The 14,666-nt window shown below is 51.2% G+C and overlaps 1 protein-coding gene across 3 annotated transcripts in view; it reads right to left on the minus strand.

The window, feature by feature from the left end:
• OGT (O-linked N-acetylglucosamine (GlcNAc) transferase) overlaps positions 1–14,666 on the minus strand; it is an 810,702-nt gene that overhangs the window by 116,180 nt on the left and 679,856 nt on the right. The window lies entirely within an intron of this gene.

Here is a 14,666-nt window from a genome sequence, read left to right on the forward strand (position 1 = left end):
GAGATTGTATGCAGTACCCTTTGGGACCACTACACACAACTATGACTACAGGTGCAAGCAAAACCAAACCTTGGTATAAGTCTGTACTACACAGTTTTTAGTAGCGGAGTTGAGCAGCCAGGCTCATCTCAAGTGGGAATGTGAGCTGTAAGGATGTTACACAGAGGTCTACAATCACACGTATTCAAATAAACTCTTACACTCAAGCTTTCTTAGTTAAACACATTAATTTATTCAACAGTCGGTTAGAAAACATTCACTAGAAGCAGGCAGTTAAATATCATACATCAATACACTAATACTATACTCGTTAAGTTTCTGAGGCATTTAAACTACTTTGAAGGAGGAGAAAAATGGCATTCAGAATACTCTGAAGGAGGAGCAAAAAGGAAAAGATTCAGAATATAAAAGAATTACAATTTCTTAGAAAGTGCAGATACTTTGAGTTCACCAGAAGAGTCAATTAAATTCAATAGGAAAGGCCAAAGTCAATGGGCTAAAGTCTTGGATAGGTAAGGAACAAGTTACTTACCTGTAACTGTTGTTCTCCAGCATGGGTCTGGCATGGATTCACATGCTCATGAATATTCCCCGTCGTCAGGCTGGGAATCCTCGGTAAAGAAAAAACCAGTATCAATTTCGTTTCTGATCTGTCTTTCGTAGTAATAACCAATCACTGGTCTCTGCGTCATACTGACCACAGCCAATGACTGCCCTCTACCTAAGCACCGCCTCTGGCAGCCATCTTCAGATTTGGAAGCACGTGAAGTGGCAGTATGACCAAGTGAAGAGCCGCAGAGGGGTAGGCGGGAGGGTTCGCATGTGAATCCATGCCAGACCCATGCTGGAGAACAACAGTTACAGGTAAGTAACTTGTTCCTTCTCCAGCATGGGGTCTGGCATGGATTCACATGCTCATGAATAAAGAATACATAGCAGTACACACATGCACAACCACGGGAGGTGGCAAAGGCTCAACATTAAGCATTACATCAAACTCAACATTAAGCATCTTACCTCCTCACCAGGCTCACCTTAGGCGAACAGGTTGCGCAGCACTGCTTGGCCGACCCTGGACTCCTCCCTGGAATCCCGATCGACGCAGTAGAATTTCGTGAAGGTGTGCGTCGACCTCCACGTAGCAGCCCTGCATATGTCCAGCAGGGGCACACCAGAAAGGAACGCCGTGGTAGCTGCGATCGCGCTGGTGGAATGGGCTCTCGGACGGCCAGGCAGCGGTCGGTTTGCCAACCGATGACAGTACATGATACAGCCGGAGAGCCATCTGGAAATGGAAGCCTTCGAGAGAGCCTTCCCCTGATTGACAGGTCCAAAATTCACAAAGAGTTGTGACGTCTTCCGAAAACACTTCGTGCGGTCCACGTAGAACTTCAGCGCTCTAGCCACATCCAGCGAGTGCAAAGTCCTCTCAGCTGGCGACGAAGGCGACGGGAAGAACACAGGCAACACCAAGGGTTCGTTGAGATGGAAGTCCGACGGTACCTTGGGCATGAAGGAGGGGTGCGTCCTGAGCACTACCCTCGTGTCGTGAAAAGTCAAGAACGGGGCCTTGCAGGAAAGGGCCTGGATCTCTCCCACCCGTCGTGTGGAGGTGATGGCCACAAGAAACGCTGTTTTCCACGACAGAAACTTCAACGGGGCCGAGTGCAGAGGCTCGAACGGAGGTCCCATGAGCTTGGTCAGCACCACGTTGAGCTCCCACGCCGGGGCCGGCGCCTTCACCGGCGGGAACGATCTGAACAGTCCCTTCATGAACTCTTTCACCAGACGATGAGACCACAAGGACGTCCGGCCCGTGGTTCTGGTGTATCGGGAGATCGCAGCAAGATGAATCTTGATGGACGCGTGTGCCAGTCCAGCTTTGGCCAGCGTCAGCAGGTACGGCAGTACTTGGGGAGCCGTAATCCGTAGAGGGTTAATCTTCCGTGCGTGGCACCAGACAGAGAACCTCTTCCATTTGAGCCCTGGCCTTTGCAAGAACCTCTCTGCAGTCGGCCGGTATGTCGTATCCTCCAAACTCTAGCGCCGCAGGAGCCAGGCCTGCAAGTTCAGCGATTTCGGGTCGTGGTGGAGGATGGCGCCTCCTTCCCTGGAGAGTAGATCCGCGTCCACCGGCAGCTTGATTGGCGGGGACGCTGACAAGTCCAGAAGGTCCGGGAACCATATCTTCCTCGGCCACGCAGGTGCGACGAGGATCATCCTGCACCGCGACCTCTTGAGCTGGTTGACGAGCCGGATTAGCAGTGGCAAAGGAGGGAACGCGTAGAGGAACAGGCCCTCCCAGGGGAAAGAGAAGGCATCGCCCATGCTCCTCGCCTGGGGAAACCTGCTGGCGAACCTCCGGCACTTGGAGTTTGTCGCCGTCGCGAACAGGTCGATCTGGGGTGTGCCCCACCGTCGGAAGAGGCGATCCACTAGATCCTGCCGTAGTTCCCACTCGTGGCACGAGCGCAGCTCCCTGCTGAGTGAGTCGGCGATGGTGTTTTTTATCCCTGCCAGATGAAACGGCACCAGAAACATCCCTTGGGCGACGGCCCAATGCCACAGGTCCTGCGCCTCCTTGGACAGCGCTGGAGACCTGGTTCCGCCCTGTTTCCTGATGTAAAACATGGTGGTGGTGTTGTCGGTGAAGATCCTCACCACCTTGCCCTTGAGGGACGGAAGGAAGGACCTGAGGGCCCAGAACACTGCACGGAGCTCCAGGACGTTGATATGGAGGGACTTCTCCGTCGGGAGCCAAAGGCCTCTCGCGTGCAGATTTTCGGTGTGCGCTCCCCACCCTTCCAGGGAGGCATCCGTGGTCACTGTCTCCTGGTGGTCTGGGGTCTGGAAGTCCATGCCCGCCGTCAGATGTGCGTGGTTGCCCCACCACCGGACCGCTCGGCGGAAACTCTCGTCGAGTGTGATCCTCTCCTCAAAGCCGCCCGTCGTTTGGATCCAGCGCGCGTCCAGGAACTCCTGCAACGGGTGCATCCGGAGCCTGCACATGGGAATGAGGTAGATACAAGAAGACATCATTCCGAGGAGGGACTTGATGGACCTCACCTTGGCCGCGTCGGAAACCAACATCCGCTGTACCTTGCCCAGAATGGACCTGGTCCTTTCCTCCGACGGGGAGGCCAGAAGGGACACTGTCGAGCTTCGCTCCCAGAAACAGTGCGTTTTGCGCGGGTACCAGGTGGGACTTGGCGTAGTTCACGGAGAATCCCAGGTCCGTGAGAAGTTGGACGGTCCTTGCCGTGTGCTCCACGGCGAGCTCCCTTGTCTTGGCTCGGATGAGCCAGTCGTCCAGGTAGGGGTAGACGTGGATCCCCTCGCGGCGCAGCTGCGCCGCCACCGGTGCGAGGCACTTGGTGAATACCCTGGGTGCCGATCGTAGTCCGAAGGGGAGGGCTTTGAACTGGTAGTGACGCCCTTGGACCACGAACCTGAGGAATTTTCGGTGCCCCTTTAGGATGGGAATATGGAAGTAGGCATCCTCCAAATCCAACGACGACAGGAAGTCTCCTTCCTCCAGCTGCCCCAGGACGTGCTGCAGGGTGACCATCCGGAACTTCTGCGCCTTGATGAACTTGTTCAGACGTCGCAGGTCTAGGATGGGGCGCCATCCTCCCGTCTTCTTCTTCACGAGGAAGTATCTCGAGTAAACTCCGGAGCCCCGAAGCCTCTTTGGGACGAGTTCGATGACGCCCTTCCTGAGCATCGCCTTTACCTCCAGGAGCTGAGGGACGTGAAGCTCTTTCCTGGCCACGGGGGGGGGGGGGGGGGACGCGCGGGCACCTTCTTTGAAACTCGAGCGCGTGGCCCCGGGCTAAGGCGTCCAGCACCCAACGGTCGGTGGAGATGGACTCCCACACGCTGACGAAGCTCGCCAGCCGGCCTCCCACCAGGGTGCTTCGGTGGGGGCCCGACCCCACGGCCGGTTCAATCCTGTTTCGACGAGGCTTTGCCGCCTTGACCTCCTTGGGGACGACGGCGGGGTCCGCCAGACTTGCCTCGTCCTCTGTAGGCCTCCTGAGACGACGAGCGGGCCGCTTGACGGTAGGTGGAGAAACCGCCGCCGGAACCGTTGGAGGCGCCCTTGCCTCCGCTGCTCCGAAAGGGCGTCCGTCGTTGCTGCAGAACCCCAAGGGCCCGGGCCGTCTCAGTGTCCGCTTTAATGGCCTGAAGGGAATCGTCCACTGTTTTCCCAAACAGGTTGTTCCCATCGAACGGCATGTCCAGGACTCTGGTCTGTACGTCTTGACGGAAGTCCGTAGCCTTGAGCCATCCACGCCGCCTAAGGCAAACGCCGTTGCCCAACTGGCGAAACCCAGTGTCGGCGATGTCAGTCGCAATAGTGATGGCGTGGTCCGACGCCACCTCGCCTTCCTGCAGGATCTCCAGGGCATCCGCCCTCTTGTCGTCCGGTAGGAAGTCCAGCAGGGGAGCCAGTTTGTACCATAGCTCCCTGTCGTAGCGGGCCACGATAGCCAAGGCGTTGGCCGCTTTAATCGTCGTCGCTGCAGACGAGATGACCCTGCGTCCCATAGCGTCCAATTTCTTTCCCTCGCCGTCCGGTGGGGAAGTCGATGTGGAGGCCCCACCCCCCCCCGCTTTCTTCCTGGCCGCCGCGGAGACGACGGAGTCCGGGGTAGGCTGCGCCCGGAGGCACAGGGGGGCCGCGTCCGGGACCCGGTACTTCTCGTACCGGTCTCTTCTAGATGGCGTCGTGGAAGGGTTCTTGAGGAGGGCGAGGCCCTCATCCCAAATGTCGTCCAGTAGAGGCACCGCGAGGACCGTCTTCCTCTTGGCCTCGCGCCGTTGATAAAGGAATCCTTCCTTTTTCTTCTCCTCAGGGCAGAGTTGGAAAAGCTCAGATGCCCTGGCGATCATGGAGTGGAACGATCCAATCTCGTCAGGCGGAGAAGCCCTGGTGGGAGGTGACGACGGTAGATCCTCGTCGTATACCTCGTCGTCTGTACCCGTCGCTGCCGTGTCAGTCCCCGTATCATCCCCTCGGGTGGACGGGGAGGAGGGCTGAACGGGGCGCGACGGCTGAAAAGGAGGTGGAGGGTGAATCCTTCTTTTCTTGGCGGGGGAGCACCAGAAGGTCCCGGTTCCGGATCCCCCGACGGGAAAGGTTCCTCCGTCGGCAACGGTAGTCTCGTCCTCATCTCTGAGCATAAGGACTGTATAGCCAACAAAATGGCCGCCGAGTTGTCTTGCGGCACTGGCAGAGGGGAATCCGACGGGCGATCAGGGGCCCCGTCGGCACCCTCGACGATGTCGTCGTCACCTGCGTCGGGATCCATCCCGACGGGCCGGTCTTCTTCCACGCCAAGGCCGTGGCTTAAGACCTCAATCAGCTCTTCCTCTGAGGTTGAGGCCGAATCTACGACGACGCCCTGCCCCCCCTTTTTCTTCCCCGCCGGGGGTTTCACGGGGGCCCTATCGATGGGCACAAAAGAGGACTCCCTCCGAGGTGGCAGGGAGACTCTGAGCCCCGAGGTCGCCACTACTGGTGTAGCCTCCACAGGCTGAGCCAGGGCCGCCGCGACAGTATCGATAGAGGGCTTGGCCGGATGGATTAAGGCCTTCACCACCTTAGGTGCGCTCACCGCCTTATCCTTGAGGGGGGGGGGGGACACTGCCTCGCTCCCCCTCCGATGGGGCCTTCGAGCTCGACCGGGGCCTCTCCGGGAGCTTCGCCGGGTGCTCGCCCTTCCTCTTACCCGACCCAGAGCGTTGGCTCGTGGCTGATGGTGCCGGGGAGGGTGCGCCCTGGCTGGCGCCTGTAGAGCCCGACCGTTCGGCGCTCCCGGTGCCAGCGGACTCGCGGTGCTTGGCCTTGTGTTGGACCCCCGTCGCCGGGGTGTCCTCAAAGGTCTTAGAAGACCGCTCGGATTTCTTCCTCTTCTTCTCGCCTGACGGGCTCTTCCCTTCCAGCCAGTTGGCGAGACGTTGATGGCGGTCCTTCATGGTCCGCTCCGACATGTTGCCGCAAAACGCACAGTCCTTCTCCACGTGCGTCTTGTCCTCATGTAAGCAGTAGAGACAAAAGGAGTGTTCGTCCTCCTTAAAGACGTTCTGCAGCTGGCATCCAGGGCAGATCCTGAACAGCTTTCCGGGCGTCGAGCTTCCCTTCTCCTGGGCCATGTCCGGGCCCGAGAAACTTCTGGAGTCCTCCAAAAGCGTAGCTCGACGAAATCTTCACCCTTGAGGGGCGCAGACGAATCCGACACGGGTCCCCGTTGATCGGATGGAGAATCGGTGGAGCTTGAGGCTCTTTTGACCGAAAAAAACGACGTTTTTTGAGAAAAACGTGAAAAAATAGCGCTAACGCTCGAGAGCAATAGCACGAGGATCTCAACACATGAACGTGCGGTAAAAATCTGAAGATGGCTGCCAGAGGCAGTGCTTAGGTAGAGGGCAGTCATTGGCTGTGGTCAGTATGACGCAGAGACCAGTGATTGGTTATTACTACGAAAGACGGATCAGAAACGAAACTGATACTGGTTTTTTCTTTACCGAGGATTCCCAGCCTGACGACGGGGAATATTCATGAGCATGTGAATCCATGCCAGACCCCATGCTGGAGAAAAACAGTTCAGGCAAGTAAACGGTAAAGTCTCTGTAGAAGTTCTTAGAAGTAGTTTGTAAGCAGAAGAATTATATGTTGGTCCACAAGCGGATTATGCCTGCTAGTTGGGGAAGTTTCAAGCACTTTCACCACGAGAGGCGAGTACTCAGTCTCGTTTCACAGTACCTTTCAAATGCAGGACAAGATTCAGCTGAAGACTTCTGTTCCTGGCAGTTCCTGCAGATCTCGCTGTTCCTGAGCCTCAGTCAAGGGGACAAGAGGGAGGACGTCGTGGGACTCCTGCAATGCATGCAGACTGGTCAAAAAAGCTGGTACTTGGCAAATCTTCAATTCCGGTAGCTATAGTAACGCACACAAACTGGTGGCTCTCTCCCTGGTTATTCGGTTTCTTGCAGCACTCTGAGGAAAATACAACCAGCTCTGAGAATGGTATCCAGGTGGTTTACGGGTTGAGTTGATTGGTCCCACCAACTCAAAGGGAGAAGTCGTCCTTGCAGTTCTTCTCTGTCGAGATGAACTTGGCGATTCGGACCTGCAGCAGGGCTTCACCGGGCAAACCAACGGTCCAGGAGTTGCAGCAGCCGTCCTCTTCAAGCTGGTCTTCGGTTCACTTGTTCCAATGGTCGACTCGGCCTTCCAAGCCAAGAGACTCACCTTTTATCCAGTTTCCTCCCATTCATTACAGCCTAGCTGCCACTCAGCCAGCAGGATGGCTGTCCTTGCTGGACACTCAGCCAATCATCCCAGAGTGCATTTGGGTCTCCTAGGAGACTAAGCACAGGGAGTTTCAGGCACCTCCCTCACTTCCTGCCCACCCCAGACACTCGGGCGCCAGAGGCGGTCTTCAGTCCTGAAGCCCGCCAAAGGCGATGAAACAAACTTTGCCTAACATCAAGCTATGAGGAAGTTACGGAATAACTTCCTTACCTTTGATTTCCTGTTGTCTACAATTGGTACCCTTCATAGATTGAAAAGCTGGTGAATATTACTGCCCTTAGGCGGGGAATGCTCAGTATATTAATATAGAAATTTCAATGAAAACAGGTACTCACTTTAGTGTTCTATTAGTGTAATTTTGGGTTATCTACCCTCTTGTCAATAGGCAGTGCCTCCCCTTAGCTCCAACCCTGGAGGCAGAGTCCAGTTTCTTGCAGTATTAAGCCTCATGTACGGTGGGAGGGAGGTTAGCTTGTGCATCTATGAAAGACACCAATGCTGGAGAATAGGAGTCAAAAGGTAAGTAACATTTGTTGTCCAGCATTGGCTCTTGCATAGATTCACAGACTTGTATAAATAAAACAGGGGGGAATGAGAGTCCCGGCTCCTCTCAGAATAACAGGCTTTGGAGGACTCCTCTGGCATCTTTTTGTGAATGCAGTAAAGCCTGGTATTTGTATTGCGCTCGTACACAAGTGTTTCACCATACTTGTGAAAGTATGAATAGATATTCCCCCGAAACCAAGTGCAGGGTGGCTCAGAGGAAGTGGAGGGTTTCATGTGCATCCTCAAACTGGCCTGCCGCCGGCTCTAAAGGCACTACAGACTGTCCTCGCCAAGAAGAGCATCTATATCCAAGCCCGGTCTCTGCGGCATCCAATACCACGGTCGAACTCCAAAATCTGCAAGGAGCTGGACAATCGTACTGCAGTCTCCACTTCTTCTGTTCCCTCCCAGGCCCTCTGAACAACTCTGGCCTAATTCCACCACGTCACCCATGACATCCAGTCCTCACTTTCGTCTTCCTCTCTCAGGCTCCCTTTGGCCACCCCCCCTTCTCATTCTCTCTGGCAACACCCGAAGGGGTGTCCGATCTATGAAAGCGTCATCCAAACAGGTACTCCCCTGCTCCTCCAAAACCACCAAGGACCACATTGTTACCCTCGCTCCAGCCTTGGCCGATTTCTGCAATCACATTTGCCACTGGATCTTTCCCCTCTCTCCTCCAGCACTCCCTTATGCACTCCCTCCTAAGAAAGCCTTTCTGATGTTCCTAACTGTCCAGTAAACTATCACCCGATCTCCATCACTCCTTTCCTGGGCAAACTTCTGGAAAATCTGGTCATCTCCCAGCTTACGCTCTACACTGAATCTGTTGGTTGACACCATGATCATTGCTAATCTTGCCTCTAGCGCTCCTCCTGTCCTCATCCTGCTTGATCTTTCCTCTGCCTTTGACACGGGCAATCATGCCGCCCTGATCAATTGACTCTGTGAGAACCTGGTTATCACGGGTCAGGCCATGGAGTGGTTGACCACCTTCCAGCTAGAACGACCTTCTCAGGTCCAACTTGAGTCCCTTCTTTTCACCACATCCCTCTCCACATGTGGTGTTTCCCCATGGCTCTATCCTCTCACCCTGGCTCTTCAATGACTCCTTTGCCCGTTTGGTACACCTGATCTCTACCAGCTCTCTTTCAGGCTCCCCTCAGACACTTTTTCCTTCTCGTTCATTCTGGACTATATCCGCGATTCAGGATTGGTGCACCTCCAGCGATCTCGGTCTTAATGCCAGTAAGACTGAGATCCTTCTCATTGTGAGGTCCCAGCGCCGAAATCCTGCAGGAGCAGGTGAATAGCCCACCTAATCCTCCAATCCGGCACACCCAACAAGTCAATTGAACAACTGCAGAGTTGACCAGACCAGGGGAGAGGGGAAGTGGAGAAGATGAACTGACAAGGTCCTTCTGGTTGTTCCGATTCGGAAACTATGAACACTGGAAACCATGCTTCAGCGACTCAGAACACTGGATACCCTGTAAAATTCAGCATAAATTTAGGATTACCATAACTTCTTTCTGAAACTCAAGACTTTCTACTATACCTTTCCCAACCCTCTTACCTATCTGCCTCTGCTCACTGCTGAGAGGCAATCAAGAGGATAACATTCCTGATACTTATTCCGTGGTTAATGACTGTGGATTCTCTCTTTCTCTGTTCCTTACTCTGGTATGAGCAACCAGTGCCTTGCACCTCTGATCTGCTACTTCAACTTATTAACTAAAATAGCAGTTCAACTAAGCACTGTTGCTTGTAACTCTTGTAGCTATATTAATCTGGTATACTTTCACTGTCTTTAATTTTGCCCGCAGCTTGCACGCAAAACTATGTTCTTTTAAAACTGCTGCACTATTGAAATACATAGTTTTCTTGACATCTTGTACTGCTGCTTCATGCTTATTCACTTAACACAGCTTTGCTATAGATTCTAGGTCTTTAACGTGAACTCCTTTAACATTTGTTTCCAAACATGCCCCAAACTCTTGAAACTTGAAATCCTTAACAAAACGCGCACATGCGATCAGCCGACAAGCCGCACCTGTACTTACTTTGGATCAGGAAGCACGCGAAGCAACACCCGTACCGTGCTCTTCAAAGTGTTTGTTTTCTCTGCTGACTGGATATCTCCCTGTGCCACAGCAGATTACACGTTCACAATGTACGATGCTTACGTCTTAACCGACGCTCTGCTACAAGCCGTTAGGTGCCTTTTTCTAACGCATCACGTCCGTATTACATGACGAAAAGACAATGCATTGCAATGCTCACTGCGACTTAAGGCGACGCATGCACCAAAACGAACATTTTTCTTTTTACAAGCGCACCAGCAGCCACGTGCAACAAATAAATCTAAAAGTTTCTTTAAGCCAAATTATTTACAGTTTTTTCCAAATAATTAACAGTTCAAGAAATGTCTGACTTCTTCTGACCACCTACATACAGGTTAGGTTTTCCTTTGTAGATACAAATGCAATTTTCTCTTGGCGAATTGTTAAAACATTTTTTCCTTAAAAGAGAGCACTTAACTTGATTTTCAGTCTCTGCCTCTTCCTGCTGTATTGTCTTCTTGGTAGAGTGGTTTTCTAACTTAGTTTCTTCTGTTTTCACTGGAGTTTTAAGCACTGCAACCTCTCCTGTGCTGGTCTTGAATGAAAGGCAGTTTAGAACTTCAGCAGAGGTTCCAAAATGCATCACAATAACTCCGGCCAATCATTGCTGATCAGGAAGTTTCCCATCTTTAATTGAGAGAATGACAGCAGGCTAACATGAAAGTCAAGGAATTTCATAATAAGTAAACCCTACTCTTAACCTGAAACTGCATTAAGTCAGTCTCCAAAACCCAGGACCTGACACTCATTGAGACTCCTGCTCCCGCTTGCCCTCCATGGCCCCTCTTCCCTCGCCTTCCTGTGAAGCAAAAAAACCTTAGTGTCATTTTCGACTCCTTTCGCTCTCTCTCGCCTCACATCCCAGACATTGCCAAGAAGGCCCACTAGCAGCTGCACCTCCTCAGAGGTACTCTTTTCTAATTTCTCACCAGAAGTTCACGGTCTCTAGGGCCTGAGTTCTTTCGAGGTTGGACTGCTGCAACAACCTCTTTCTTAACCTACATTCCTCTACTTTCCGCCCTCTGCAATTAATCCAGAACAGGACTGCAAGACTTGTCCTTGGTTGTTAGGCAAGATTGTATGCAGTAACCCTGTGTGAGACTACTCCATTCTTTTCCCCTTGGTATTAGGTAACCCGCCTATTGGTATAGGTCTGTACTACACAGGTTGGTAGAGTGACTGATCAGCCAGACTTCTCAAGAGGGGTAAATGTGAGCTGGAGAGCTGTAGCATCGAAATCCACACATACAAGTATTCAAATAACACGCACACTCAAGGTTTTCTAGTAAAATAATTATTTAATTAACGGTCAGTTTTAAATAAGCATTCTTTAAAAAGGACAATGTGCAACAAAAAAAAAACTTCTTAACACGTTCTCAGAACTAAGATAAGCAAGTAGATACTCTTTAGAGATGCTTCATACACACTTCCTAAACCCTGAGGTGACTTAAATTACTCGGACAGCATTTGCATTTATATCTCACTTTTGGCACTTGGCAGGTGGTGGAAAAGGAAAAGGTTAGGGAAGGATAAAGGTTAACAGGTTCTCAGAGCATGTGAGCACTTTTCAATCTCCCAGTGAAGTCTAGATAGAATCTTTCCCAGCAATATTTAGTTAAACCAACGCATCACCTATGAGGGAAGAGTTAGAATCAATGTCAATGGGTCAGAAGACTCTGCGGGGAGCCAGGACAGTCAAAGTCCATTTGAACAATGTCTATGGAGCGGAGGCACTTCTTAGATAGCACAATAGTCTTGCACAAATTAAGAGTTTAGAAGGAATCACTTTTGGGCCACAAGCTGTTAGGCTTGTGAAAGTCAGAGCTGAGATCAACTCTTCAAAAAGCAGCTACTGCAAGTCTCAAGTGAGATAATGCAAGCTACAGACACAAGAGGCAAGTACCCCTTAGTCAGCACAGTACCTTAGGTTAGAAGAAGAGTCAGCTGGCTCCTGTTCTGGTTGCAGTCTTGCAGATCCTGGGCCTCAGTCGTGGGGTCAAGAGGGAGGATGCCCGGAAGACTCCTGCACTGCAGTTTGAAGGTCGGCGGCAGCTACGGGCTCTTTTCAGTTCAACAGCACTTTGCGGTTACAGCTACAGGTTGTTAGGAAAAGTTTGTATGGAGTACCCTCTGGGCACACTACACACCTAGGACTACAGGTGTAAGCAAACCAACCGTTGGTTTAAGTCTGCACTGCACAGTTTAGGTAGCGTGTTGAACAGCGAGGCTTATCTCAAGAGGGGAATGTGAGCAGTAATGATGTTAGAGAGGTTTACAATCACAGGTGTTCAAATAAACTCACTCAAGGTTTCTTTGATAAACTTATTAATTTATTTTTTTGTCAGTTATAAAACATTCATTAGAAGGCGGCAATTATATAAAAACACAAATATACTTCAATACTTTTCAAGGGAAGTAAAAAGCAAAGGTTATCAGAACTTAAAATATTACAATTATTCTTGAACGGTGCAAATACTTTTGACTTCAGCAGAAGAGTCAATTCAATAGGCTAGGCCAAAGAAAAAGTCTCTGCACAAATTCTTGGAAGTAGTTTGTAAAAAGAAGAATCATATGTTGGGTCACTAACTGATTAGGCCTGCGAGTTGCAAAAGTTTCAAGCACTTTCACCGTTGAGAGGTAAGTTATCTCAGTCTTGTTTTACAGTACCTTTCAATGAAGAAAAAGATGCAGCTGATGACTTCTGTTCCTGGCAGTTCTCGCTGTTCCTGAGCCTCAGTCATGCCGACAAGAGGGAGGACGTCGGGGGACTCCTGCACTGCACTGGGACAGTTACAATTTTGCAAATGGCAAACTTAAATTTCAGTGGTTGTTTCACATTTCAGCTACAGCACTGGTAACAACGCTGGTCCTGGCTGTCAAGGTGAACTGTCCTTGCTTCCGAGGTCCCACACTCGGCTGAGGCGGGGTCAGGCTCGGTTGTTCGGACGTCGTGGGAGTCCAGAGGATCTTCCAAACGCTTACAGCCATCTTACAAGTAACGCACACAATCTGGTGTCCCTCTCCCTGGCTCAAAGGTTTCCTGCAGCACACTGAGGAAATGCAACCAGCACTGAGATGGGTGTCCATGTGGCTTACTTGGGAGTTGATTGGTCCTACCAACTCAAAAGGGAGAGGCGTCCTTTGCAGGGATTCTCTGTCGATACAAACTTGGCCATTCTGACCTGCAGCAGGGCTTCACCAGGCAAACCAACGGCCCAGGATTTGCAGCAGCCGGACTCTTCAAGCGCTTCTTTGGTTTCTTCACCCAGTGGTCAACTCTGCCTTCCAAGTCAAGAGATGAACCTTTTATTCAGTTCTCTCCCATTCATACCAGCCTAGCTGCCACTCGCCCAGCAGGGTGGCTGTCCTTGCCGGACAGTCAGCCAGCCAATCATCACAGAGTGCACTTGGGTCTCCTAGGAGACTAAGCACAGAGTGTATCGGGCACCTCCCACACTTCCTGCCTACCCCAGACACTCTGGAGCCAGAGGCAGTCTTCACTCCTGAAGCCCGCTTAAGGAGAATGAACAAAGAGACCAAACCTGGTTTGGTGCGCAGAGAAAAACTCTAAAAGGACCTTTCCACAAAGACATTGTGAAAAAAGAAGATCGGGAACCATTTTAGCAACGATGGCTGGGCGCCATCTTGAAGAACATGGCTCCCATGATTTAACGTTACCAGAGCTCCAAATAGTTTGAGTCAGGAAAAATCACGGTAGTTCGTTGTATAACCACTGCCACCAACCATTCTGAGAGAAAAGGGTAACATTTGACTGTTACATGAGTATCTAGACACAGGATAGTAGGTAACCCCTCCAGCACTCTATAGGAAGATAGGGTTCTAGGAAACAGTTTATCCCAGATAAGGTAGTTGAACCATGGGAAACCCGGAAAGGATTCCCTGCGTCACTGCACTGAGGGTGGTGTGCGACACAAATTAATAAGATGATGCCTATGGAGTTGGTTAGACTCCATAACCAAAGGAAACACATATCAAAATACATGAGTGGGAAAAAGGGTCACATTATCTCCAGGTAAAAAAAACAAGTCCTCAAAATCCAGCAAAGTTGCTGGGGGTCTCTACGGTAGAGGGGAATTAGCACATTTTTGAGAATTCTCCCTAACACCTGTCCCCCCCAGACTAAGGGGCAGGAGGATTTAATCCACCCCTGGATGAATCTCCTTACTCCAGTCGATCATACATTCTGGAGAGACCATCAGCATTTTGGTGATTATACCCCGACCTGTGTTCAATGGTAAAATCAAACCCCTGGAGGCTGATTGACCATTATGACAATTTAGGATTTTCCCCCTTCATCTGCATTAACTATCTCCAGGGTTGGTGGTCTGTCTGAATCACAAAAGTAGATCCATACAAGTATGGTCTAAACTTCTTCAGAGATCACACAATGGCAAAACACTCACGTTCTATGGTTGCCCACCTTGTGTCAGGTTCCTTCAGCTTCCTGCTGATGAAACAGATTGGGTGTTCCCTGCCTTTCTCATCCAGCTGACTCAGAACTCTACCTATACCTGTATCCGAAGCATCTGTCTGCACAATGAAGGTTTGGCTGTAGTCAGCTCTTCAGACTGGAGCTTGACAAAGGGCTTTCTTAAGTCCTTCCAATGCCTTAGTGCACTCCTCATGCCACCTGACCTTTTTGGGGAATTTGGGCG

Source organism: Ambystoma mexicanum, chromosome 5p (genome assembly GCF_040938575.1).
Source record: "Ambystoma mexicanum isolate Mex_15411 chromosome 5p, UKY_AmexF1_1, whole genome shotgun sequence".
Classification (NCBI taxonomy): Eukaryota; Metazoa; Chordata; class Amphibia; order Caudata; family Ambystomatidae; genus Ambystoma; species Ambystoma mexicanum.